Source organism: Pan troglodytes, chromosome 10 (genome assembly GCF_028858775.2).
Source record: "Pan troglodytes isolate AG18354 chromosome 10, NHGRI_mPanTro3-v2.0_pri, whole genome shotgun sequence".
NCBI lineage: Eukaryota > Metazoa > Chordata > Mammalia > Primates > Hominidae > Pan > Pan troglodytes.
Window position 1 is genome coordinate 125,440,254 of NC_072408.2, and position 27,521 is coordinate 125,467,774.

Below are 27,521 nucleotides of genomic sequence, written 5' to 3' on the forward strand. Positions count from 1 at the left end.
TTAAATTCACATTCTTCCTTCTTGATTAATCAAACCTTCTCTTTTTTTGGAACATCTATCCCTCCATACACTTCACTTCCATGATTTTGTTTTAAAAGACTTTTCTTCCTTGAATCATTGTGTCTTTCCTCTTGAGATCCCAAATATCAGATTTTTCTTGATACGCAGGTATGAAAAGTATGATCCCATCACTACACCACACAGCAAAGACTTCCTCCATGGTCCACGGTGAAATTGTCTATATTACATCAAAGTGATTGCCAGAACTGGAACTGGATCAAATTGGGAGGGGTTTAGGGCATCACATAATGTGGGTATGGGGCAAAGTTTACTAACCTTTACCCCACATTTATTCAACCGCAATTTATTAACTACCATGTGCCAGGTGTTTGTGCTGGGTACTAACAACATATTGGTGAGCAAGTCATGGTCTCTGACCTTGCAAAGCTCAGAGTCTACTGGGGGAGACAGATGTGTCAGCAACAAGAAAATACAATGCCATATATGAATACTACCAGTGGGAAAATCCATGGTGCTATGGGATTGTAAAGAAGGGGTATCCACCCAACCTATGGGACAAAGAAGGCTTCCTGGAAGAAGAGCCACTAAGCTGAGACCTGAGAGAGCTATAGGAGTGTGGGAGAGTGGGGAAAAAGTATTACAAGCAAGGGGGAACAGCCTATGCAAAGGCCAGGAAGAAAGAGAACATGGTGACTCTGAAAGACATAAATGAATTCAGTATAACTGGGTGGGTCAGACAGAGTAAGGTGAGAAGAGATCATGGTTTAGAGGCAGGAAGGGACCAGGTGGGCCTTTTCAGCCAGAGTAAGAAACTTGTACTTCTTCTTGTATTACAGTTGGAGGTAGGATGGGGTTTTAAGTAGCAGGAGTGACATGTTCTGTTTTGTACTTTAGGTAGATCATTCCTAATTGTGGTTTGACCAAAGAATGGTTCCCTGAGTGCTGTAATAAATTTGGCAGTGCAGAGTAGTCAGAGCTGCTTTGTGTGGTAGAAAAACAATTCTCTTAGGGTTGTTCTTGGTTAACAGTCTTGTGCTTTAGTTGATATTCCTGATGGCCCAACCATATGCCCTTGGCTTTCACCATTCTGTACACTCTTGGCCTAAGGCTTCCAAGAGCCAGTGCCTGTGTTTCTGCCTGATGGCTTTTGCCAGTGACTGGAGGAACCTAATGGCCCTGTGCTCAGGAAATGCCAGAGAGTTAATGGTCCTCCGAATTAGTTCTCAACCAATACCTGATGAGAGTTGGTGGATAAATACACAAGCTCCCTTGCTAGCACAGATGGGATAACTCTGATTGCCCACAGCGGTAATCTGCTCAATAGTACATGGTTTATTGGCTTATTTCGTATCATTGTTTTATCCCAATCCCTAATGTGCTGGGTACTGTGATGCACCATCCAGATGCCCCATCACTGATGAACTTGCTGCCCAGCTGCTGGGAGTGTTGCTGGTGGATTAACTTCAGCTGTTTGTCCCTTTTGGCATTGCCTCATCTACAGAGAGCTGCTTTGTCCAAGGACACATTGTGTTCTGGGGAAGCCCACATCCACTGACTAGTCGAGGTGGGGCTATAAAGCCCTAACCATCCCAGTCAAATTTGGGACAACTCTGAAGGTCTGTTCTAGCTCCAGAGCTCCCTGTAGGGTTGCACAGCCTGCACTGTGGCTCACCTTCTCTCTCTGCCCATCCCTACTACCTTCTGCTCTTTTCCACGAGTGTTGATTCCAAGTACATTCTTTAAGAAACATCCCATATGCTAACTTTTTTAGTCTGCTTCCCAGAAAGCCCAACCAATGACATCCACTTTTCTGGGATCACCTATCACATAAACTATTTGAATCCTCCCTCTCTGGCTTTTTCTGGGAAAACCAAATCCAAGCTAATACTAGAGCTTGTGAATAAGGTAGGAAAACAAAGTGGGCTCAGCTCAAGTTCTAGGGTAGGAGGGAAAAGACAGAGCCCAGTGGCTATAATTAGGACAGGGGATATTTCTTTGGATATGGTCACATATTAAGTACCAACTGCCCCCATGCTCCAGACTTCATTGTTGGAATCTCTAATCATTACTCCATAAATAAATCCCATCTGTGTCCTCTTTAAAGCACACTGCACAGAGTTGCTCATAGGAATCAGCTTAATTTCAAGTTAGTGATGTATTTTGAAGGGTCTATCCTTCTCACTTCAATTTAGGGGCTAACTGTGGAAACTGCTATGTGTTTCCTGTGTCCACAATTTAATAATATATCATGGTCTGTCTGGACAGTCATACCAAACTTCTCATATACCCATTTCACCTGCTCTGGGGGATGTCTGCTGTAGCAGATGTTGTTGGTGTGTCATCCTGTATCCTCCTCAGCCTGTCTGAAACTACCTGCAGCTATGGACAGTTTCCACCTGCATTTGTCTTCTCTGCCCAAGAGCTTCCTCTGGCAGCAGGGAGAAGGGTTCCCAGAGTTAATGCCCAGGTGGGCAACACTCGGCCACTCGGGGAAGGGAAATTAGTGGGTAAATGATTGTTTTATCCCAATCCCTAATGGGGATTTATCCCAAATGCCCCAGTCTCCGGTGGGACCATTTTGAGGTGTGTTTCCCATGATCTCAGAGGACTCTATCTACAAAACTAGTATAAATTCTCTGAGTCAAAAATCCAGTCTTTGGGCTGAATTGTGGATTCATAAGAATCTCTTTCCATCCACAGGCCCATTTTCCAGTCCAAGAGAAAAGAATAGAGTTTCGTGGTTTGTGCCTTGCCATGCATGTGTTGGGAAGAAAGCGTCTGGCTGTAACTGAGTTTGGAAGAAAGTCACCAGCGTTTTTTTCTCCTGTGTGCTTTTCAGGGCCACTTTTTCATTCCACGTCACAAAGTTAGGAAGGGCCATCTGCCTGTGTGATTAATGAGCCTTTTCTGCAAAAGCAACGGAGATAAATGTCCTCTAGGAGCCCAGCACAGAAAAATGAAGAAATAGGATGGCAAATTTTCAGCCATTATTTTGGAGTCTGAACTCCCTCCCTGCATCAATTTAGCTATTATTTCAAAAACTAATTAATCTTCACTCAGGCAGCTCTGAGGGACCCATGTTTAGATAATTAACAACCCGTGGATTATGAAAAGTCTCACTTGCAAATTTGGCTACAGCATTTGGGTAGAACACTTTCAGTATTATTCCGTTTAAACCCTCTTCCATCTATCCTTCATTTCCTGACAATTAAGAGCAAATAATTAACCATGATGGATTTTGCTTGGCTACTTGCTGCTCAAATAATGTTCTCTCTTCCTCTTTGTTCTTAAACCACCACCATCTGAACGTTTTTGATCAGCTTTGTAGATAATTGGTTTGAACCAGGTAACAGTAGGCTTCATTTGCAATTAACAGTCATCAAGAACATTTGGGTTTGCCTTGTGTAAGGAGTGGGAGGAAATTCCAGAGCTCCATCAGAGAAGCAGCTTGTAACTTCTCCTTGGCTCTCAAAGACTACAGAATTCAGGTATAACTCTATTTGTGAAGTGTTTTCTTTGCCAAGAGTAAGAAAGAATTTAGGCAAAACATTAAAATCAATCTTGTGACTGAAAGGTTGAGACACTCTAGAACAGGTTACTGGCCTCCACCCCCGATAAAAAAGTATTTATATTAAATTTTACAATTACTCTCTCCTGGAAATTTCATTTATTTAATAAATTGGGTGCCTACTGTGTTCCAGACACTATAGAAATTCCTGGTAACACAATGGCAAGGAAAGCAAATGATATTCCTGCCCTTAAAAAACTTATAGTCTGTTGAGGAGGCCAGGCATTCATGAAGTGATAACCTGAAATTTACAAAAAAAATTTACCTGCTGGAGTACAGAATGATGTGGAAGCATTTAATAGGAAGACCTGGCCTATGTAGAAGTAGTGGTAAGAGGTTGGAAAGACTTCCCTGAGCAAGGAACATTTGAGCTGAGATGTGGAGAATGAGTAAGTGTTAAGTATCGCAGGAAGAGTGTTGCATCCAGAAAGCACAGCATGTGCAAAGCCTCTGGGCTTTTCAAGGAGCTTGGGTAGACAGGAATCTTGGGGAAAATCAGTAGATTTGGAGTACAGAGAATACGGGTAAAAAGAGTGGTTCAAGATATATCTATTTTCAAAGCTTATATAGGTTTCCCCTTATTTATTTTATTTTATTTTATTTTATTTTTGAGATACAGTCTTGCTGTATCGCCCAGGCTAGAGTGCAGTGGCATGATCTCAGCTCACTGCAACCTCTGCCTCCTTGGTTCAAGTGGTTCTCCTGCCTCAGCCTCCCAAGTAGCTGGGATTACAGGTGCCCGCCACCACGGCCGGCTAATTTTTTATATTTTTACTAGAGATGGGTTTTCGCCATGTAGTCAGGCTGATCTTGAATTCCTGACTGCAAGTGATGCGCCTATCTTGGCCTCCCAAAGTGCTAAGATTACAGGCATGAGCCACCATGCCCAGTACCCCCTCATTTTAAAATTAATGCTCTGTTAAAAAGTAGAAAAGTGGGGAAAAATGGAACACAGTCATGCCAAGTTCAACTACCTAAACATATCTCTGGAATTTCAGAATCATAGCCTATTAACCATGAAGTGGACCAGGAAACTGAAACTCAGAAAGGTTAAGTGACTTGGCTAAGATCATGCAGCTAATTAGTGGCAGATATCCTACCAGGAATGTGCATATGATTGGGGGTTCTTATGAAGGCTTTAAGCTGTGCACCTACAAATGTTTTCTATATGACTAGTTAATTTTTAATTAAATGTGTCAGAAAAAATGCAAGTGGTTCATTAAGCTTTTGATCTCATAAATCATATTGCTCAGAATGAGGCTATGTGGATAAACGTGAGTTGCTTTAAATTAAACAAAAGCTTAGTAAATAATGGTTCAGTTGATTACATACATATGGCAAAAATAATCAACATGTTAAGCAAATGGGAAATGTGTGCACAACACCATACTGAATGGTGACCCTGTGCCCAGAGCAGTTTGGGGCAAATTGCTAGGGGCAATAGATTTCCCAGCTAACTTTGGAAAGTCCCTTTAAGGCTTCTGGCTCCAAAGCAGTCAGAATCCTTTTCAGCTTGTCTCTCTCTCTGGTTTTCGTCTCCATAAAAACATTCACCTTTGTTCATTGCTCTTTAAACTCTAGAAAAAGAAAGTAAAAGGTGGCTGGGCATGGTGGCTTACACTTGTAATCCCAGCACCTTGGGAGGCCAAGGCGGGTGGATCACTGAGGTCAGGAGTTTGAGACCAGCCTGGCCAACATGGTGAATGAAACTCCATCTCTACTAAAAATACAAAATTAGCTGATGTGGTGGTGCATGCCTGGAACCCCAGCTACTCGGGAGGCTGAGGCAGGAGAATCGCTTGAACCTGGGAGGTGGAGGTTGCAGTGAGCTGAGATCGCGTCATTTGCACTCCAGCCTGGGCAACAAGAGCAAAACTCCGTCTCAAAAAAAGAAAAAAGTAAAAGCTTACTGACTTCTTGTAATCCTAAAAGTAACAACCACGAATATAAGTTGGTTTACAGCATGTGAGAGATCTGTGAAAGGGGCTGTCTGTACCCTTAAGAGACTGGGCAGTTAATGCATATGAACTTTGGAAGCAGATGGCAGATAAACCCCTTAGCAGGAAGATTATGCTTATTAAGGAGCCCATAATTTACTTGGTTTCTCTCATAAATTACTTCTCTCTCTCTCCCTTTTCTCTAAGTCAATTCTGCAGGAGAATTGGCTGCCCCTCCTCAGAAGCTCTCAGGACAGGCTGGACGATGACACACAAGGCAGGTACGGGAAGAATACTTGCTGACCACTTAACACAGGTAGCTGCTTCAATTGTTTCCTTCTGAGAGCAGGTTTGGTCAGGGCTGATTTATCCATTGGGATAGTAAGTGCATTGCCTAGAGCCCATGACACTTTTAGGGGCCCTTAAAAACGTTTTAATTTCTTTTAAAATCAGAAGTAAAATATGAATATAATCCAGCCGGATTATATTTGTCTTCATACCAACACAGTTGTATGCCAGACTTTTCTTAATGGAGGAAGGGACTCAGGGAGGCAAAAGTGCCCAAGACCCAAAACAATCATAATATGGACTTGGGAGTGGTAGATATCTGTATTTTTTCTGCCTACAATATATTCCACCTTCTTGTGGTCACAGGACCTCAATCTTCCTTTGGAGGAACAGCTCTTCCCATACTTACAATCCTGTGAGATTCAGATGTGTTTTTGGTCAATCCTGGCTCCAGGAAGGGTCATGTGACTCACGCCCAGCCAATCAGAGCCACATATTTATTATCCTATGTGATTGGTTCAGGATGAGTAAGTCACCCAGGTGGGGCCAATCAGGGCCAAAACTCAATTCTCAGACTTTTCTTGGAATCGTGGCAAGTGAGGAATCAAATGTAGGCCTGGAGATGTTGTTCATTATCTTTGCCAACACATGGGGAGAGTTTGAGAAGTTAGAAGCAGAATAGTTTCTGGGTCTCCAGCAGCAAGAACTTTAACTTTAGAGGACGGATACCTCCCTAAGCTAGACTTTCTTGGGGTAGAAACTGATTGGTTCATCCTCAGTTAGTTGTACACCTCTGGTCTAATAAGCCGTGGCTACATGGTTGAGGGGCCGGGACAGAATAAAGTTGGACAAATGTGGTTGTTAAGACTCAGTGCTGCCTGGGGGGCTGAAGTTGGGCAGAAGATGTCAGATATGGGTTATTGGCTGGAACGAATTTTTGTCAAGTTGAGAAGCTGTGGAATGTCAGATGACATGACTTGGCTTCTGATTTTGAGGGGAAGACTTCAAAAAACTTTAATTCAGAGCTTCTCAAACCATGTTCCTGGGATACCAGTGTCAGTAGGAGTATTCAAAACAATTTTAAGGTCAAATATATTTGGGAAATGCTAGTTTAAATAACATCATGCAACTTCTTTCTTAGAGGACTTCTCAGACCTTTAGTATGTTTATGTGCATTATGGATCACCAAAGGAAAGGGAGATAGAAGGTCCAGTATTTCTCAAACTTGTATGGCCACCAAACTAGGAATTTCAAGGAATTTTTAGCTTTGAAGGACACCACAATTTTGAGAAATACAGTTTAAGAAATCCTGGTCAAGTTCATTACATTGAGAGCATTAAACGCTGTAAAGGAAAAACATTTTAAAATCTAAAGCCCTAAAAAAATTCCCTCTGTTTTTTTTTTTTTTTTTAAATGCCCTTTTTCTTAAGAATGCATGAGGAAATGAGACCTGGAAAAGTTCACATTTTTTTTCTTACTAAGAGACCTGAAATCTTGTATCAGCTCCATTAATATTAAAAATAATTTAAAGCAAGCCAGGCATGGTAGCATACACCTATTATTCCAGCTACTCAGGAGGCTGAGGGAGGAGGATTGCTTGATCCCCAGAGTTTGAGGCCACAGTGAGCGATAATCACACCAGCGCATTCCAGCCTGGGCAATAGAGTGAGATCCCATCACTATAGTTTAAGAAATAATAATAAAAAGCAACTGTTATACGATGCTTATTCTAAACCCCAGGAACTGTGCTAAGGAGTTTATGTTCAGTCTCTCATTTAATCCTCATCATAATATAAGGAGGTAGGTGCTGCTATTAGTATCATTTTTTAGCTAAGAAAATTGAGGCATAGAAAGATAAAGTCACTTGAATGTAATGGAGATAGAATTTGAATCCAAACAGCCTAACTCCAGAGTCCTACTGTCAACCCCTATTCTAATACAAAAATAATTTGCGCATGACATTAGGCAAGTTTCTTCTCTTTCTGAGTCTTGGTTTCTTAATCTGTAAATTCAGGGTGTCAGATTGGAGACTTTTGAAGCCATCGTGCTCTGTCTAGATTTCCCACAATTTCGCAAGTTCACATCTGTTAGTTCCACCTTGAGAAAAGTGGCCATTGATAACATGTTTACCTTGTCTATAAGATGAAGTGATTTAAAACATGACGCAGAGTGGAAGTAGAACTGGGGAAACTTCAGACAGTTGCTTATAAACGGGAGCCAAAGCTCTGAATGAAGGTCTCACCACTGCAAAATGACATGCTGGTGAGCTAAGAGAGCCTGTAAAAATGAGGTCTCTGGAGGAGTCTTCATTGATTGCCAGTCTGAATTTAGCTTGTATCAGACAGTCAGACAGACATCAATGGCTGCTTCAGAAACCCACGCTTCTTTCCTAGCATGTGGCAGACGGGCATTTGAGCCAAATTCAGCACTTCACTAGTTTGCCATCAGTCAACCTGAGGCAGGCAGACGTTGAGTCATCTTATGGTCTTCTGGCTCTGCATAGTTCAGATGGGGCAGGTGTCATGTGCCAGAACTGATGCTTCCTTTGAAAGCAAGAGGACAGAATGGAGGAAGCAGTGTTAAGAAAACATTGGTGATGCTATGTATCCCTTGATCACTTTGTACCTTTAATCTCATGAGGGCCTCACACTGCCTCTGAGAGGTGGGTAATAAAAACAGCAAAAACATATTGAGCACATACTGTTTCAAGGTTGAGGGTAAATGCCTTAAATACATTATTTCATGTCATTTTATACAACTGGAGTGACCTATATATTTCTGGTTTACCTGGGAAAGTCCTAATTCACATCTGCTGTTTTGGCCTTATCATTAACAGCACCCATTTCATATTCAGAAGAATGCTATTTCTTTTGTTTTGATTTTAATTTCTTTTTATTGAGGTAAAATATGTACATATCATTTACCATCTTTACAATTTTAAGTGTACAGTTTGGTGGTAATAAATATATTTATAGTCGTTTTTTCCCCTTCATCCCCTCCCCTTACCCTTCTCTTTCTCAGCCCCTGGTAACCACCAATTTACTCTTCTTCTTCATGAAATCCACTTTTATGGCTCCCACATATGGGTGAGAACACGTGATAATTTGTCTTTCTGTGCTTTGCTTATTTCCCTTAACATAATGACCTCCAGTTCCATCCATGTTGCTGCAAGTGACAGAATTTCATTTTTTATGGCTGAATAATATCCCATTGTGCATAGACACCGTATTTTCTTTACCCATTCATCCATTGATGGGCACTTAGCTTGATTCCATATCTTGGGTATTGTGAATAGTGCTGCAATAGATGTAGGCGTGCAGATATCTTTTTGATATACTGATTTCCTCTCTTTTGGATATATACCCAGTAGTAACATTGCTGGAACACATGGTAGTTCTATTTGTAGTTTTTTGAGAAACTTCCATACTGTTTTCCACAGTGGCTGTATGAACTTACATTCCCACCAATAGTGTATGAGGGTTCACCTTTCTCCACATCCTTGCCAGCATCTGTTATTGCCTGTCTTTTTGATACAAGCGATTTTAATTGAGATGAGATGATATCTCATTGCAGTTTCGACTTACATTTCCCTGATGATTAGTGATACTGAGCATTTTTTTCATATACCTGTTGGCCATTTGTATGTCTTCTTTTGAGAAATGTCTGTTCAGATCTTTTGCCCATTTTAAAATCAGATTTTTTTTTGCTATTATTTGAGCTCCTTATATATTCTGGTTATTAATCCCTTGTCAGATGGATAGTTTGCGAACATTTTCTCCTAATCTGTGGGTTGTCTAGAAGAATGCCATTTTTGCACAGTAAATTAAATAGTCACCTTAGTTATGACTAGATTGCCTCAACTGAATTCTGTTACTGCTATTCAGAGCTATGTACTACCTGCCTCAATTTCTTCACATAAAATGGGGCCAATAATACAAGTATCTTTCACTGTCTAAATCATTTTTATTCAAAATCAGGAACTGAATAGATCCACATAGCAAAGTATGTCAGTGTAACATCATAGGATTGTGGTGAAGAGATTTATTGTAGCACTACATTTGTAGATATGGAGTATATCTGTATATATATCTTAGCAGAGTGGCATTTAGGAAGTGTATGATATGGTAGCTTATTAATCCTCTGCTTTTGCATACATAAAATGACAACAATGTCTTACATTTCTGGCATATAGCAGGTACTTAGTGAATTATTATTGTCTTAATCTTGCTAAATATAAACATTTTCCTCCAAACTCCCTCTGAGGAAGATTGCCATATTTCAAGTGAAATAAATTATTTTCTCACGCCAGCCCATATTGTTTGCTTAATTTTGTTTTTTTGTTTTGTTTTGTTTTGTTTTTCTGGCTAATGTCAAGAAGAGAAAATGCCATCCCGTGGATCTCAGGGAGGTCCTGGAGATATTGACCTTGTGTTAACCTGGAAGGGCGCTCTCCAAGGTCCTGAAGCAGTGTCTCATTTTGTAACCAGAAGGGCACTTTGAGACACTTGGGTGCATTTTGTGGTAGACAAATAGATGGTTTGTGTTCCATGAGTGTCATGGCCCTGCAATTGAAAAAAACAAGTTGAAATATTAATAGGTCTTACCAACTGCTGGGTGATTGCAGAGTTGAAAAGGCACAGGAAGCCTTTGGGACAGAATTGCTATGTGCTAGAACAGAAATGATAGGAAAGAAAAAGCTGTGGGCTCGGGGAGTGGCTGTCCAAATAGAGCAGAGCTATTATTTGAGGGCAGAAACCACATAGTCTCTCTGCTATTAGGTGAATTGTACCCCATAGGATCATCAATAAGCCACTTAGATCCACAATAGGGAAATTCACCAGAGACTGGGTTGAGTTAAATGGTGGTCACAAGTATAATAATGAAATAGAAGTGGTTCTGCTTTAGCACCCTCTTCATCTTACCCTCCATATCATCCTCACAACTTGGATACAAGAAGATCCTCCTATGTGACCTTGGAACCTCCTATCTGGATCTGCCTGCTACAGCTCCAAATTCTGTGGAAGGATCTATAAAGTTGGGAATACATTGAGCTGCAAGTAAAACACATCTATAGTAGCTTCTAACAAGAATTCAGGAGGTAGATTGTTGCTAGTATTGGTTCAGTGAATGGCTTGGAAATGTCAGGCTGTTTTTTTCCTCAGCCTTTCTCTGATGCTTGTTATCTCAAGGTCATGCAATAGCTGCTTCAGTGTCAGATGTCTCATATATGTTCAAGATGGAAAGAAGAGGAACAGGGAAAAGGCAGAGACATCACACCAGCTGCTTCTGTCTCCTCTTTTCAGAAATGCAAATGTTTTCTGAGGACTGCATCCTTAGTAGACTTTTGCTTATGTTTGTTGGCTATACCTGGGTCACATGACCATCTCTAGCTGCAAGAGAAGCTGGGAATCATAAACAAGATTGTCATGATCAACTGAGACCAATCACAACCCACCACCTAGAGTTGGCACTTTACTCTTCCAAACAAAATTTGATTTTGTTATCAACAAAGAAGGAGAATAAGTATTGATGAGTTGATTAATAGTGTCTGCCATTGCCGTTTTTCTTTACAATCTGAGCTTATAGTCTTGGGAAACTCCTTTTTTAAGTTTTTTTTTTTTTTTGTATCTTGAGAAGCTTGAGCTATGCTTATAGCTGCTTAGAAAGTGTTTAAATGAATAAATGGCTGAGAAGATTTCTGATGAGTCGTCAAATAGGTCAGGAAGCCTCTTTTTTTCTTAATATATTTTGGCTTGGGGCTAGAATTTTTTAAATGAAAACACACCTTAATTTAAAGGTGTGACTCCAATAATGAGAATTTCAACCAATGACACATTATGGAGGGCAAATCTAACTTTTCATAGAGCATTGTACTGTACAGTATCCTTTGGTTAGGACTTTTGTTGCCTTTTACTTTTGTGAGGAGAGTCCTAGTATGTCAGCCCTGAAGGGAGTCTTTGATAAACGTAGTCAAAAGATAGAATGCATTGAAATCTTACCATCTACTAGTCACTCTACTATGGCTTTAAAATTACAAACTCCTTCAATCCTTATGAAAAACCTATGCAGTAGATACTATTATAATTTCTGGTGGAAATTAAGACCTAGAACGCTTTAATAACCTACTTAAGTTCATATATATTGCATGTGGAAGATCTTGGATTCTAATCCAGACTGCCTGGTTCCAGAGCACATAATCATGTCACTTAGGCAAAGCAGCCTGTCTAATAATAACAGCCAGGCTTGAATGAGAGTCTGTTTATACAAAATTAGAAACTGTCACATAACAGGCATTTATGTAAGCATATTACATACATTTTTTCATCTGATTTTCACAACCATCCTATGAAGTAACTACAATTCTTATCAACATTTTACAGATAAAAAAACAAAGGCAAAGAAAGGCTAAGTTACTTGGCCCTGGATTACAGAGCTTGTGCAGGGTGAACTCAGGTTTATCTGGGCACTGAACTCAGGATATTTCCTTGTGTCATTCTGTATCTCTTGAGATCCCTTTTTTTCAAACCCCTATTTCTAGAGATGAGGTTCACTAGGAATAGGATAAAGAAATGCTCATTGAAGGTAATTAGATGTTAGGAAGCTTGTAAGGGTTATTAACTCCTTTTTACACATATTGCTCATAATAGCATGCAAAAATGCTACCACCAAGAGGCTTCCAAATACAATGGCTTAAACAGGATAGAAGCTTATTTCTCTCTTGTTAACTGGCAGAGTTTGGTGGTCTGAAGCTGGCTTTCATTTATGGATCTAAAGCAGCTGTTCCACTTGCAATTTCTTATTCAGCAGAAAGGAGAAAAGAAATATGGAAGGAAAACAGCTTGCTTTTAGGTACACAATATAGAAGTTACATACACCATGTAGTTTCTCCTACTTACATGTCATTGGCCAGAATATAGTTACATGGCACCTCACTGGGAGGCAGGTTGAGAAATATCTGGGTGGTTGACCATATACTCTGGGAAAGGAAGGAGAGGATAATAGATGTTGGTAGATAATCATCAGCCTCTGTCACATGATAGATGAGGAAATGGAGGCCAAGTAAAGACTTACCCAATGATGGCAAACATACAACATGCACATTTTAAAGACTAGATTGGGAGAAGTATCAGGATGTGGGGCAGTAGCTTGGCAAGCCGTATAGGGATGCAGAGAAAGCATATTGGAAACCCTGAGTGGAAATAATGGGCCACAGTGAAGGAATCAGGAACCTGGAAAGCCCAATCTTAGAGGTCCATAGATTAAATAGCCAGGTACTCATTTATGCTTATGGGATGAATGGTATGATTTAAGGCACTGACAGGAAGCAGGGCTTCAGGATTGCCCAACTCCAGGAAATACCATTTCCAAACAGTAGAAAGTTGGCTCTGCCAGTTAGGCTTTTCTACTACCCTGCTGTAGGTTGGATACCCCTAGGAGGCAGACTGTGAGTTGGGGATTGCGAGGCCAGAGGTTTATTAAGGAGAGCTTTTGGGATCAGTACTTACTGGGGGAAGGGAAGGAAGCAGGATTGAAAAAAGAAAATCAGCTGCAATGTAGTCTCAACAGAAACCTCAGCCAAAGTTATGGGGAGTTCTGAAAATGCGGTGATCCTTCATACTTGTCACTGAAGTTGTCTCAGCAAAAAGGCTGGGTCTGTATACCCTCTGTTAATTAGTAGTTGGATGCAGGCTGCCCAGAGATGGGGGCATGACCTTGGATGAGGTAGCTTGGATGAGATAGCTCTCTTCAGCTGAAGCAAGAAGGGGCTGATTGCAGAGGACACTTTTCCAAAAGTACTCCAGAAGTTAGGATAATAAGTCTTTCGTCTCTAAGCAGGGGGTCTTGGCAGCATGCGGTGGCATCCACCACACCCCTCAATCACTGCACTATCTGCTATTCCTCCATTATACAGTCTTTATGCCTTGAAGAATTTGGGCACTTCTGAAGCTCTCTCTTTCAAATCTCAAATATCCATGGATTGGTGAGGAGGGTATATCTACAGCTTAGATTTTATTTATTATTTAATTAACTGTTTTAACTATCAGTTAGCCCCTTCTGGTCAGTTGCTGTCAGTACAAAACAGTAATAGGACATATAACACCAGGAATTAGGTAGTCAAAAAAGGTCCTAATTCAAATTAGGACAAGTCAAATAAGACTTTGAATAAGACAAGTCAAAAAAGGTCCACCAGGAATTAGGAGGAGAAGCTGGGAGGGAGGCAAAGCCATGTTTCTCTTTTCCTCACCTAACTCAAGGTAGAATCTGCCTAGGGCAGGAAGCAGGGAGAGGATGGGGCACTGTGGAGTTCTGAAGTCAGACTTACCAACCTCACAATTTTTGCCCAAGGCCAACTCTACCTCAGATATTCCCTCTTCCTTTTGTTTGAATTTCTAATTTTCCATTTGCCAAGATGGCTGCCTGTTCAGAATGAGAGATCACAGTTTGATCTGATTCAGAGTTTGATTTTTTTCCCTCTTCTGTCAGCATAGCAGCTCATGCATCTGAGGGCTACAGCTAAAAAGTGATTTTTAAAGACTTCTCATTGGCAAAGAGATCAATGGAAAGAAATCTCTCTCTCTCTCCCCCACCACTTTTTATTCTGCCTTTAATTTTTCTCCTTCTCCAATCTCCTGCTAGGAAAGTTTTGTCTGAGGGCATCTAACATACTTTGTCAGAAAGTTGCCTTGTTAAGGATTGGTGTCCTGCTGGGTGAACCGAGGAGGTGGTGTAATTTCCCCCACAGTCTTGGCAATTGACTCAGCTTGAGGAAGGGGTGGAATCAAAGAATTCCATCGGGGAGATGGCATCCCAAGGCAAAGTCATCTGTCAAGGACAGGTTTGTCGCTAAAACAAACTTCGTGGCAACCTCCAAGAAACAAGTCCCTGGAAGGGATGGTGGTGAGGATGCTAACTAGTGGGACATATCAAAGAGGGACAACCTTTCAAAGACGATAGGAAAGAAAGGGCTCAGGCATCCTATATGCTCTGCACTCCAGGCTCGGTTGTGCCACTCAATGGCTGTGTGATCTTGGTTAAGTCAGTTAATGTTTCTGGGTTTCAGTTTCTCTATCTGTGAAGTGGGTGAATCCTATCTACAAGTTTTAGAGAGGTAAGGCAGTGAAGTGACAGCAAAGGACATAGGCCAGTGTAAATTAAAGGGGTTTAATGGTAAAGTCTCTGGAACTGGAAAGGGAAGTTCTCAGAATATGAAATAGCTCTAGTGACGGTCTTCTCCCTCTTCTTTTTTGTCACACCTTGTGTCTATTTTGGGACTGTTTCACTCCCTTCTCTGCGAACTATCAGCTTCATCTCTAACTCGTCGTTTCTGCTCATCTAAATAGCAGCTTGCATAAGACTTTTGAGGTGGCTCCAACCGTCACACTCTGCCTCGTGACTTTTCAGCTTCTGTTCCTGTTCAGTTTCTGTTCTATCCTTTTTACTTTTTTGAGACGGATTCTCGCCCTGTCACCCAGGCTGGAGTGCAGTGACGCAATCTCCGCTCACTGCAACCTCCGCTTCCCGGGTTCAAGCGATTCTCCTACCTCAGCCTCCTGAGTAGCTGGGATTACAGGTGCGTGCCAGCTAATTTTTTGTATCTTTAGTAGAGACGGGATTTCACCATGTTGGCCAGACTGGTCTCAAACTCTGACCTCATGATCGGCCCACCTCAGCCTCCCACAGTGCTGGGATTACAGGCGTGGCGACCACGCCGTTTCTGTTCTGTTCCTTCAGCTTCCATGACAGATGCCTTCTTTCATTTAAGCCACACTCCTGAGAGAGAGAATCTGATTGGTTCAGCTCCATCTTATGTACTCAGCCTCTGGATTGGCTGCCTTTAGGTCAGGTGATTAAACTTAAGCCAATCAGCTGTCCCATGGCAGGGCGAACGCACATCACATGCATGGGATAAAACCTGATTGCTTGAGGCTGCTCAGTCAGAAAGGACTTGGCCAGGGCATGGCCACCTGCATTGAACTTTTAGCTAGTTCTTATCAGCAAATAAACATGTTATGAAAATTCCGTAGGCCCCAAGGCAGTGCAGTAGTGGCAAGGAGCACTGACTTTGGGATCAGGAGATGGTTATAGGTCCTGGCACCAACCCATCTGATTGGGTTCACTTCAGTTCACTTTCCTGGGTCTCCACTTTTACATTCCTCACTGAGGGGCTGAGCTTGACTACAGTATTTGTGATATTATTTTCTTGTCTCCACCCACCTTTCTCAGAATCATCTCTAGCAAATGACCAGATAAATGGTGGCAAAGCTGCCCAAACCAGTGGATTCACACAGGAAATCTAAACCAACTAGGAACATGGAGTCAGTTTAGTAGCTTGTGAGGCTGCTAGCTTGACTTTCTTTAGCTCTAACCTAATCAAGGCTGTTTGGAGAAGGTAGCTACTTAACGTAGAATGCTTTATTTGGAGGGTGGGAGGTAGGGGGGAGAGAGAGTAATTAGCTAAGTATGGCAGACTGTATTTTCTAAAGATGACCATAACAATATATCCAATCTCACATGCTTTTCCAGAGCCTTAGCACTCCCCCATCAAGAGTCTGTGTCCCTTCCCTTTGAACCTGGGTGGACCTTTGAGATGACCTTCAGCAATAGAATACCATGGAAGTGGTGCTATATGACATCCCAGGCTATTTCATAAGAATGCTATGCAATTCCTCCTTGTTCTCTTGGGATATTCACTTTTGGGACACAGCCACCCATGCTGTGCAAAAGCCCAAGCAGCCTGTGGAGAGGCCCATGTGGAGAGGGACCAAGCTCCCCAGACCACAGCTTTGGCTGAATTCCCAGCCTAAAGTCTGCACCAACTGGCCAGCCATGTTATTGAGCCATCTTGAAAGTGGAACATCCAGCTCCCAGTTGACCTCCCTCATTCAATGCTACATGGAGCAGAGAATTGTCATCCCTGCCAAGTCCTGATCAAATTGCAGATTCGTGATCAAAATAAATGTTGTTGTTTTAGGCCACTGAATTTTGGGGAGTGGTTTTTGAGACAGCAATAGATAGCAGATACAGCATTGAATAAACACTCACGTGAACTTTCCTAGTTCTGTCTGTCAATGGGAAGTGAGGAGGGTTCAAGACTAAGCAGAGAGAGGGAGAAGGGCTAAAAATGTACAAGGGGAGTTTATGGGCTGTAAAGAGAAGGGTCTACTGCAATTCTAATAATAACTGCTGATGGAGAACTTGCTATGCACCAGATTCTGAACATTTCTGAGAGGTGGGGACTACTTTTTTTTTTTTTTTTTTGAGACAGAGTCTCACTCTGAGTGCAGTGGCGTGATCTCGGCTCACTGCAACCTCTGCCTCCCAGGTTCAAGTGATTCTCCTGCGTCAGCCTCCCGAGTAGCTGGGACTACAGGTGTGTACCACCATGCCCAGCTAATTTTAGTGTTTTTAGTAGAGACGGGGTTTCACCATGTTGGCCAGGATGGTCTCGATCTCTTGACCTCGTGATCTGCAGGTGGGGACTGTTATTGCCTCCATCTGACAGCTGAAGAAACTGATGCCTGGAGAGTTTAAGTCTCTCACTCAAGGTCACAAAGTCAGTATGTTGGGGAGGTCATGTTTCAACCTGGGTCTGTCTTCTCAACCATGGCATGAAGCCAGACCAAATTCACCCTTGACTAGAGGCCTATTCTTAACAGATGTAAAACCATTTACTCAGGAAAATTGAGTCCACATGGTGATTCATTGTGAATTTAATAATCACTTCTAATAGAAATTTAGTGCTTACCATGTGCCAGGCACGATTCTAAGCACCATACTTACATATTTCATTTCATCCTCACAATAAGCCTCATTTTTCAGAGTAAGGACCTGAGGCTCTGAGAAATTAAAATACTCACGGTCACACAGGTAGTAAATGGTAGAGATGAGTCTGACACCAAATCCCTAGCTGTTAACCACTACTGCTTCCTAATTTTATGGGCAAAGATAGGAAATAAAAGGAAGGAACAGCGGGGGGAGGGAGAGAGTTGGAAATCGGGAAGGGGAAAAACCTAAGGTAAGATATAAAGGAAGAAAAGATGGAGGAATGTGGAAGGTGGGTTTTGTTAATGCCTGAACTGGTCATTTCCAAGTGGGGACATCCTCAGTGGGGAAGGAGTTTGCAAATTGTCAAGCCGTTGTGATGAAGACATCAAGTTTGGGGCTGGAGACAGAAGGACACCAACAGGCTGACTGCAGAACCTGCATTCCATAGAGCTGTTCTTCCTGTAATATTGTAGAAACATATAGAGTGAAAGAGGAGATGAAATACTGTATAATTTATTTGTCTTCTTTACTGAGAAAATCTCCTTATAATTTATCAGTTTAAGTGAATTTTTGAGTTCTTTTTATAAGCCCTTAAGAGACAGGTTCTATGTTGCCAATAGGGGTTTTTTCATGATTTCCTGAACCACAAGTGGGGATCATACTTTAGAATAAGGAAAGGGCTTAAGAAAAATAAGCAAGAATTCTCATAACCAAAAGCTACATGCCCAAGTGCAAAGAGAATGCATAATGTTACACAGAATGTAAGTTTCTTTCTCTCTTCCCAATACAGTGTGAGTACATATACATACATACAAATACATACAGTCTAAAACATGCATATACTCACACAGACACACCTGTAGAACACACAGAGCCACATATACAGCCACATACACGGTCACACACCTAGATCCACGTAGACATATAGCCACATACAAAGACACATACACATAGAACATATGTAGTCCTATGTACAAATACATATAATCATACATACATAATTGCACACATGCATAGACCCACACATGGTTTCATGTACATATACACAGTCTAATACATTTGTGTAGTCACATAATCCCACCTACATAGTCACACACACAAATAAATATATACACAATTATGCACATAGACTTAGAGACAGACACACACATACCACTGGGATTCCCTGGGTTTTTTGGGAGTCTTCAAAAATTCTAACAAGTTCCTGGCTCCGAAGCTAGTCTGCCTGGGTTCAAATTCTGTTTCTTCTACTTGCTGGCTTTGTGTCCTTGGACAAGTTACTTAACCTCTCTGTGCCTTGGTTTCTTCATCTGTAAAACAGAGATGATAATAGAGATGATGTGAGAATCAAGTGAATTCTTGCATGTATGGGCTTAGAAAAGAGTCTGGCACATGGCAGTTGTCCATAAGTGTTGGCAATTATTGTCGTTGCTGTGAGTTGGGCAATATCACTATCATCATCATTTGTCATCATTACAAACTTCCTTTTATGTAACCTTGGTGTGCTAGACTCTGTGCTAAGTGGATTACTTGTGGTATCTTATTTACTACTGAAAATGGCTGCATGAGGTGGGTACTATTATCTTAATAGAGGACTGGAAAGATTTGATAACTCATCCCAAGTCACACATCCGGTAAGTGGCTAAGCTGGGGCTTGAACCTAAGTCTGTTTGGGTCTAAGCCCTGGTTGTGAACTATATACAACACGTGATCTCAGTTGTGAACTACTTTGTACACTAGAATTCTCCTGTTTGGGTATCAGCTCCCTGAGGGACTGTGCCTGTTTTGTTCATTGCTGTGTCTCAGCGCACAGAACAGGGCCTGACTCCAGATCTACTCTTTGAAAGAAAAATGGGTTCATTCACCTGCAAAACGGGGAATATCCATCTCATAGTGCTGCCAAAATTAAATAGTGTAATTTTTATGAAAGTGCTTGGCACATAGCAGGGCTCGGCTCAATAAACAGTGACAATGATGATTTTTGTTAAAGAATAAAGGATGATTCAGAGGCCTAACACTTCAGGAACAAAACAGCATTGCCATCAGTGAAAGAGAAAAGGCAACTTGGGCTGCTTTAAGGGATCACAAAAAAGTTGGTTTGAAGTAGGAAGAATATGAGGTGGCAGCAATCTCTCATGTCCACATGGAATCATTTAGCAGGTGGTTGGGATGCACAGAAGGGAGAGATAAAAAAGTCATGACAGAGGTGAGGACTCCTCTTAAATGGGAGAGCCGTGGGGTGGTACACAGACCTTAACAAGGTCCCAGTGCTCCTCGTCTCCTGGTATTCATGCCTTTGTATAATCCCCCCAACCTTGAGTGTGGGCTGGACTTATTGACTCACTTTAATTGTGGAGAATACAGCAGAAGTGATAGGATGTCAAGCTGAGATTAGATTATAAAAAGACAGGTTTCCATCTTGTGTTCTCTTTGATTGCTCACTCTATGGAAGCCCACTGCAATGTTGTAATGCAGTCCTGTGCAGAGCCACATGTGGTAAGGACCTGAGGCCTGCGAACAGCCATTTGAGTGAGCTTGGGAGTGGGTCCTCCCCGAGTCAAGCCTTGAGATGACTGCAGCCCTGGTTGACACCTGATTGCAGCCTCATGAGGGACCTTGAGCCAGAATCACCTGGAGAAGCCACTCCTGGATTCCTGACCCAAAGAAAGTGTGAGTTAAGAAAAGTTTGTTCTTTTTAGCCACTAAGTTTTGGGGGTACTTTGTTATGCAGCAGTAGGTAACTAATAATACACATGGAAATGACTGAGATCAGGAGAGAAAAAGTGTAGAGAGAGGAGTCTGAAGTTAGAGCTTGGGAAAATGTCCTTGTTGTGGGGATAGGAAGAGTCAGAGGAAACAGTAATACAGAAGATATGAGAGAGTTAGAGAGAAAGAAGAAGAAAAGACAGGGATAACCAGTGGGGTACCAGAACCCAGAAGGAAGTAGACCAGGCCACCGAGTAGATTGGCTAAATTATATACAGCAGAGAGATTCAGACTGAGAACCTGAGAAATATGGGTCCCAGAGCAGGCTAATACTTTTGCACACTTCATACTGATGTTCTTTAAATATTTGCTTGGCATTGGTTTAGAGGACAGCCTGAGCACTGCATGGGGCAAAGGCCTCTCCCCTCTTGACCCAGACAATGAGCTGTGGCTCCCAGATTGCATTCCATATTCAGCAAAACCAAAGCCCTGCAGTTAAAGTGACCAACCCTCAAAGGGGGCAGTTAGAAATCATTTGCCAGCACTCACGCATGACTTTTGGGGAGATCTCTCAGCCCTTCCCCAAGTAACTTCTCAAAATTTGTTTTCCAACAGCACATTGTACTATCCCTGGAAGGAGTTCTGGTAAACACAATTTTCTTCCTTTTGTGATATTAGAGTGATATTTTAGAGTCCTATATAGACTGGAGCCCTGGGTACTTGCCTGACTGCCCTGCCCATTAATCAGGTCCAGAAGGAAGGAGCATGGGGAGAAGCCATTTGAGTGGCTATCATGAGGTTGCTGATAGCTTTGGGAAGAGCAGTTTCAGTGGGGATTTGGGGAGGATCCTAGATTAAGGGAAGTACATGTATGCTGAGGATGTGGAATCTGTAGGTGTGAAGACGGTACTTTTGAGAGGTTTGATAGAGGAGAGAACAGGGTGAAGGGAAATGGCTCTCATTTTTTTCTTTACTCATATGGAAGATCTGAACATGTTGCTAAGCAGAGGGGAAGGATCTGTCAGACAGGGATAATTCTGCATAAAAGAGGAGGAGAAATTGAGGGGCAAAAAGTATCAAGAGGGGACAGGAGTAGGAGGACCAAGAATGTTTGAAAGCTTGGGTTTTTGTGTTGGACAGACTTGGATTTGAATCTTGGCTCTGCCTCTTGCTAGGTGTGTATCCCTTAACCTTTCCAGGCTTGGTTTTCTCAACCCTAGAATGGGGATAACAGTGCTTATCTCACAGAATTGTTGTAAGGGCTAAATAAGATAATGTTTTGTAGAGTGTTTAGCAGAGTACCTGGCGCTTATTAATACTCAGGAAATGTTGGTAAAGTAATAAACAAAATCAGAATGGAGGCTAGGGGAAGGTCTGGAGACATTTAGGAATGGAGCAGAGAGAGGGTCAAGGCTTGATAAATTTTACTCCTGGGAAGTTTGAGAACTTTTTGGTCAGTAAAAATTTGAGAGAAATTCTGGTGAGGGCAGGAGCTCTGGGAAAGTCGTCTTCTGAATGCCTTTGGATGCTGTTGTGTGAGTTGTGATGCCTGGAGCTGTGGCAAATATTTTGCCACCCTAAGGGTGGAAACACCTGAAGATAAAAGCCAACAGGAAGCAAGTGGATTGAGAAGGTGGAAATGTCCTTTATGTCATTGTTGAGCTGCTGAACAAACTAGTTTAAGTTCCTTATAATTTAAGCTATTTTTTAGTTGGGTATTCTGTTAATTACAGTCAAATGCATTGTAATTGATAAAGAGTTGTTGGAGGAGGGACTCAGAAGCTGCAAAAGCAAGGAAGCTGGGGCAAGTAAGCATGCTCAAGGAACTGTAAATAGTTGGGCTGCAGAATTGGGTGGAAGGTAGGAAAGAGAATTCTGAGAAGTTCAGCAGAAACACAACCATGGAAGTGGGAAATCACTCAATGTAAATGTCATTTATTTAGAGGAGAGTTTTAGTACTGCATTGGGCAAAACCATCTCCTTCATTGACGCAAACAATTAGCTTTAGCAATGCTTCAAAAATCCCTCGATGCCAAAGTAAGAAGCAGGAAATAGTGACAAGGTCCAAGATACTGGAAGAAAATAGATCATGAAAGCTTTTTTAAAAAAATTTTATTATTATTATACTTTAAGTTTTAGGGTACATGTGCACAACATGCAGGTTTGTTACATATCTATACATGTGACATGTTGGTGTGCTTCACCCAGTAACTCGTCATTTAGCATTAGGTATATCTCCCAGTGCTATCCCTCCCCCCTCCCGCCACCCCACAACAGTCCCCAGTGTGTGATGTTCCCCTTCCTGTGTCCATGTGTTCTCATTGTTCAATTCCCATCTATGAGTGAGAACATGCGGTGTTTGGTTTTTTGTCCTTGCAATAGTTTGCTGAGAATGATGGTTTCCAGCTTCATCCATGTCCGTACAAAGGACATGAACTCATCATTTTTTATGGCTGCATAGTATTCCATGGTGTATATGTGCCACATTTTCTTTTTTATTTTTATTTTTTAATCATTATTATACTTTAAGTTTTAGGGTACATGTGCACAATGTGCAGGTTAGTTACATATGTATACATGTGCCATGCTGGTGTGCTGCCCCAAATTACCCATCATTTAGCATTAGGTATATCTCCTAATGCTATCCCTCCCCACTCCCCCCACCCCACAACAGTCCCCAGAGTGTGATGTTCCCCTTCCTGTGTCCATGTGTTCTCATTGTTCAATTCCCACCTGTGAGTGAGAACATGCGGTGTTTGGTTTTTTGTCCTTGCGATAGTTTACTGAGAATGATGATTTCCAATTTCATCCATGTCCCTACAAAGGATATGAACTCATCATTTTTTATGGCTGCATAGTATTCCATGGTGTATATGTGCCACATTTTCTTAATCCAGTCTATTATTGTTGGACATTTGGGTTGGTTCCAAGTCTTTGCTATTGTGAATAGTGCCGCAATAAACATACGTGTGCATGTGTCTTTATAGCAGCATGATTTATACTCCTTTGGGTATATACCCCGTAATGGGATGGCTGGGTGAAATGGTATTTCTAGTTCTAGATCCCTGAGGAATCACCACACTGACTTCCACAATGGTTGAACTAGTTTACAGTCCCGCTAACAGTGTAAAAGTGTTCCTATTTCTCCACATCCTCTCCAGCACCTGTTGTTTCCTGACTTTTTAATGATTGCCATTCTAACTGGTGTGAGATGGTATCTCATTGTGGTTTTGATTTGCATTTATCTGATGGCCAGTGATGATGAGCATTTTTTCATGTGTTTTTTGGCTGCAAAAATGTCTTCTTTTGAGAAGTGTCTGTTCATGTCCTTTGCCCACTTTTTGATGGGGTTGTTTTTTTCTTGTAAATTTGTTTGAGTTCATTGTAGATTCTGGATATTAGCCCTTTGTCAGATGAGTAGGTTGCGAACATTTTCTCCCATTTTGTAGGTTGCCTGTTCACTCTGATGGTAGTTTCTTTTGCTGTGCAGAAGCTCTTTAGTTTAATTAGATCCCATTTGTCAATTTTGGCTTTTGTTGCCATTGCTTTTGGTGTTTTAGACATGAAGTCCTTGCCCATGCCTGTGTCCTGAATGGTAATGCCTAGGTTTTCTTCTAGGGTTTTTATGGTTTTAGGTCTAATGTTTAAGTCTTTAATCCATCTTGAATTAATTTTTGTATAAGGTGTAAGGAAGGGATCCAATTTCAGCTTTCTACATATGGCTAGCCAGTTTTCCCAGCACCATTTATTAAATAGGGAATCCTTTCCTCATTGCTTGTTTTTGTCAGGTTTGTCAAAGATCAGATAGTTGTAGATAAGCGGCATTATTTCTGAGGGCTCTGTTCTGTTCCATTGGTCTATATCTCTGTTTTGGTACCAGTACCATGCTGTTTCGGTTACTATAGCCTTGTAGTATAGTTTGAAGTCAGGTAGCATGATGCCTCCAGCTTTGTTCTTTTGGCTTAGGATTAACTTGGCAATGCAGGCTCTTTTTTGGTTCCATATGAACTTTAAAGTAGTTTTTTCCAATTCTGTGAAGAAAGTCATTGGTAGCTTGATGGGGATGGCATTGAATCTATAAATTACCTTGGGCAGTATGGCCATTTTCACGATATTGATTCTTCCTATCCATGAGCATGGAATGTTCTTCCATTTGTTTGTATCCTCTTTTATTTCACTGAGCAGTGGTTTGTAGTTCTCCTTGAAGAGGTCCTTCACATCCCTTGTAAGTTGGATTCCTAGGTATTTTATTCTCTTTGAAGCAATTGTGAATGGGAGTGCACTCATGATTTGGGTCTCTGTTTGTCTGTTATTGCTGTATAAGAATGCTTGTGATTTTTGCACATTGATTTTGTATCCTGAGACTTTGCTGAAGTTGCTTATCAGATTAAGGAGATTTTGGGCTGAGACGATGGGGTTTTCTAGATATACAATCATGTCATCTGCAAACAGGGACAGTTTGACTTCCTCTTTTCCTAATCGAATGCCCTTTATTTCCTTCTCCTGCCTGATTGCCCTGGCCAGAACTTCCAACACTATGTTGAATAGGAGTGGTGAGAGAAGGCATCCCTGTCTTGTGCCAGTTTTCAAAGGGAATGCTTCCAGTTTTTGTCCATTCAGTATGATATTGGCTGTGGGTTTGTCATAGGTAGCTCTTATTATTTTGAGATACGTCCCATCAATACCTAATTTATTGAGAGTTTTTAGCATGAAGTGTTGTTGAATTTTGTCAAAGGCCTTTTCTGCATCTATTGAGATAATTGTGTGGTTTTTGTCTTTGGTTCTGTTAGTATGCTGGATTACGTTTATTGATTTTCGTATGTTGAACCAACCTTGCATCCCAGGGATGAAGCCCACTTCATCATGGTGGATGAGCTTTTTGATGTGCTGCTGGATTTGGTTTGCCAATATTTTATTGAGGATTTTTGCATCAATGTTCATCAAGGATATTGGTCTAAAATTCTCTTTTTTTGTTGTGTCTCTGCCAGGCTTTGGTATCAGGATGATGCTGACCTCATAAAATGAGTTAGGGAGGATTCCCTCTTTCTCTATTGATCGGAATAGTTTCAGAAGGAATGGTACCAGCTCCTCCTTGTACCTCCAGTAGAATTCGGCTGTGAATCCATCTGGTCCTGGACTTTTTTTGGTTGGTAAGCTATTAATTATTGCCTCAATTTCAGAGCCTGCTATTGGTCTTTTCGGAGATTCAACTTCTTCCTGGTTTAGTCTTGGGAGAGTGTATGTGTCGAGGAATTTACCCATTTCTTCTAGATTTTCTAGTTTATTTGCATAGAGGTGTTTATAGTATTCTCTGATGGTAGTTTGTATTTCTGTGGTATCGGTGGTGATATCCCCGTTGTCATTTTTTATTGCGTCTACTTGATTCTTCTCTCTTTTCTTCTTTATTAGTTTTGCTAGTGGTCTATCAATTTTGTTGATCTTTTCAAAAACCAGCTCCTGGATTCATTGATTTTTTGAAGGGTTTTTTGTGTCTCTATATCCTTCAGTTCTGCTCTGATCTTAGTTATTTCTTGCCTTCTGGTAGCTTTTGAATGTGTTTGCTCTTGCTTCTCTAGTTCTTTTAATTGTGATGTCAGGGTGTCAATTTTAGATCTTTCCTGCTTTCTCTTGTGGGCATTTAGTGCTATAAATTTCCCTCTACACAGTGCTTTGAATGTGTCCCAGAGATTCTGGTATGTTGTGTCTTTGTTCTCGTTGGTTTCAAAGAACATCTTTATTTCTGCCTTCATTTCGTTATGTACCCAGTAGTCATTCAGGAGTAGGTTGTTCAGTTTCCATGTAGTTGAGCAGTTTTGAGTGAGTTTCTTAATCCTGAGTTCTAGTTTGATTGCACTGTGGTTGAGAGACAGTTTGTTATAATTTCTCTTCTTTTACATTTGCTGAGGAGTGCTTTCCTTCCAATGATGTGGTCAGTTTTGGAATAGGTGTGGTGTGGTGCTGAAAAGAATGTATATTCTATTGATTTGGAGTGGAGAGTTCTGTAGATGTGTATTAGGTCCACTTGGTGCAGAGCTGAGTTCAATTCCTGGATATCCTTGTTAACTTTCTGTCTCGTTGATCTGTCTAATGTTGACAGTGGGGTGTTAAAGTCTCCGATTATTATTGTGTGGGAGTCTAAGTCTCTTTGTAGGTCACTAAGGACTTGCTTTATGAATCTGGGTGCTCCTGTATTGGGTGCATATATATTTAGGATAGTTAGCTCTTCTTGTTGAGTTGATCCCTTTACCATTATGTAATGGCCTTCTTTGTCTCTTTTGATCTTTGTTGGTTTAAAGTCTGTTTTATCCGAGATTAGGATTGCAACCCCTGCCTTTTTTTGTTTTCCATTTGCTTGGCAGATCTTCCTCTATCCCTTTATTTTGAGCCTATGTGTGTCTCTGCACGTGAGATTGGTTTCCTGAATACAGCACACTGATGGGTCTTGACTCTTTATCCAATTTGCCAGTCTGTGTCTTTTAATTGGAGCATTTAGCCCATTTACATTTAAGGTTAATATTGTTATGTGTGAATTTGATCCTGTCATTATGATGTTAGCTGGTTATTTTGCTCGTTAGTTGATGCAGTTTCTTCCTAGCCTTGATGGTCTTTACAATTTGGCATGTTTTTGCAGTGGCTGGTACCAGTCGTTCCTTTCCATGTTTAGTGCTTCCTTCAGGAGCTCTTTTAGGGCAGGCCTGGTGGTGACAAAATCTCTCAGCATTTGCTTGTCTGTAAAGGATTTTATTTCTCCTTCACTTATGAAGCTTAGTTTGGCTGGATATGAAATTCTGGGTTGAAAATTCTTTTCTTTAAGAATGTTGAATATTGGCCCCCACTCTCTTCTGGCTTGTAGAGTTTCTGCTGAGAGATCAGCTGTTAGTCTGATGGGCTTCCCTTTGTTTGTAACCCAACCTTTCTCTCTGGCTGCCCTTAACATTTTTTCCTTCATTTCAACTTTGGTGAATCTGAAAATTATGTGTCTTGGAGTTGCTCTTCTCGAGGAGTATCTTTGTGGCGTTCTCTGTATTTCCTGAATTTGAATGTTGGGCTGCCTTGCTAGATTGGGGAAGTTCTCCTGGATAATATCCTGCAGAGTGTTTTCCAACTTGGTTCCATTCTCCCCGTCACTTTCAGGTACACCAATCAGACGTAGATTTGGTCTTTTCACATAGTCCCTTACTTCTTGGAGGCTTTGTTCGTTTGTTTTTATTCTTTTTTCTCTAAACTTCTCTTCT

General features: G+C 41.3%; 1 protein-coding gene and 1 long non-coding RNA gene across 2 annotated transcripts in view; one reads left to right on the top strand and one right to left on the bottom strand.

Moving 5' to 3' along the window:
- LOC134807410 (fibroblast growth factor-binding protein 3-like) overlaps positions 1-27,521 on the top strand; it is a 185,244-nt gene that overhangs the window by 39,616 nt on the left and 118,107 nt on the right. The window lies entirely within an intron of this gene.
- Positions 8,712-15,629, bottom strand: LOC129136688 (uncharacterized). Its single transcript, XR_008538579.2, has 3 exons — positions 13,320-15,629; positions 12,711-12,790; positions 8,712-10,376 (listed from the first exon to the last, which is right to left on the bottom strand). It is a non-coding gene; the product is annotated as an uncharacterized LOC129136688 (long non-coding RNA).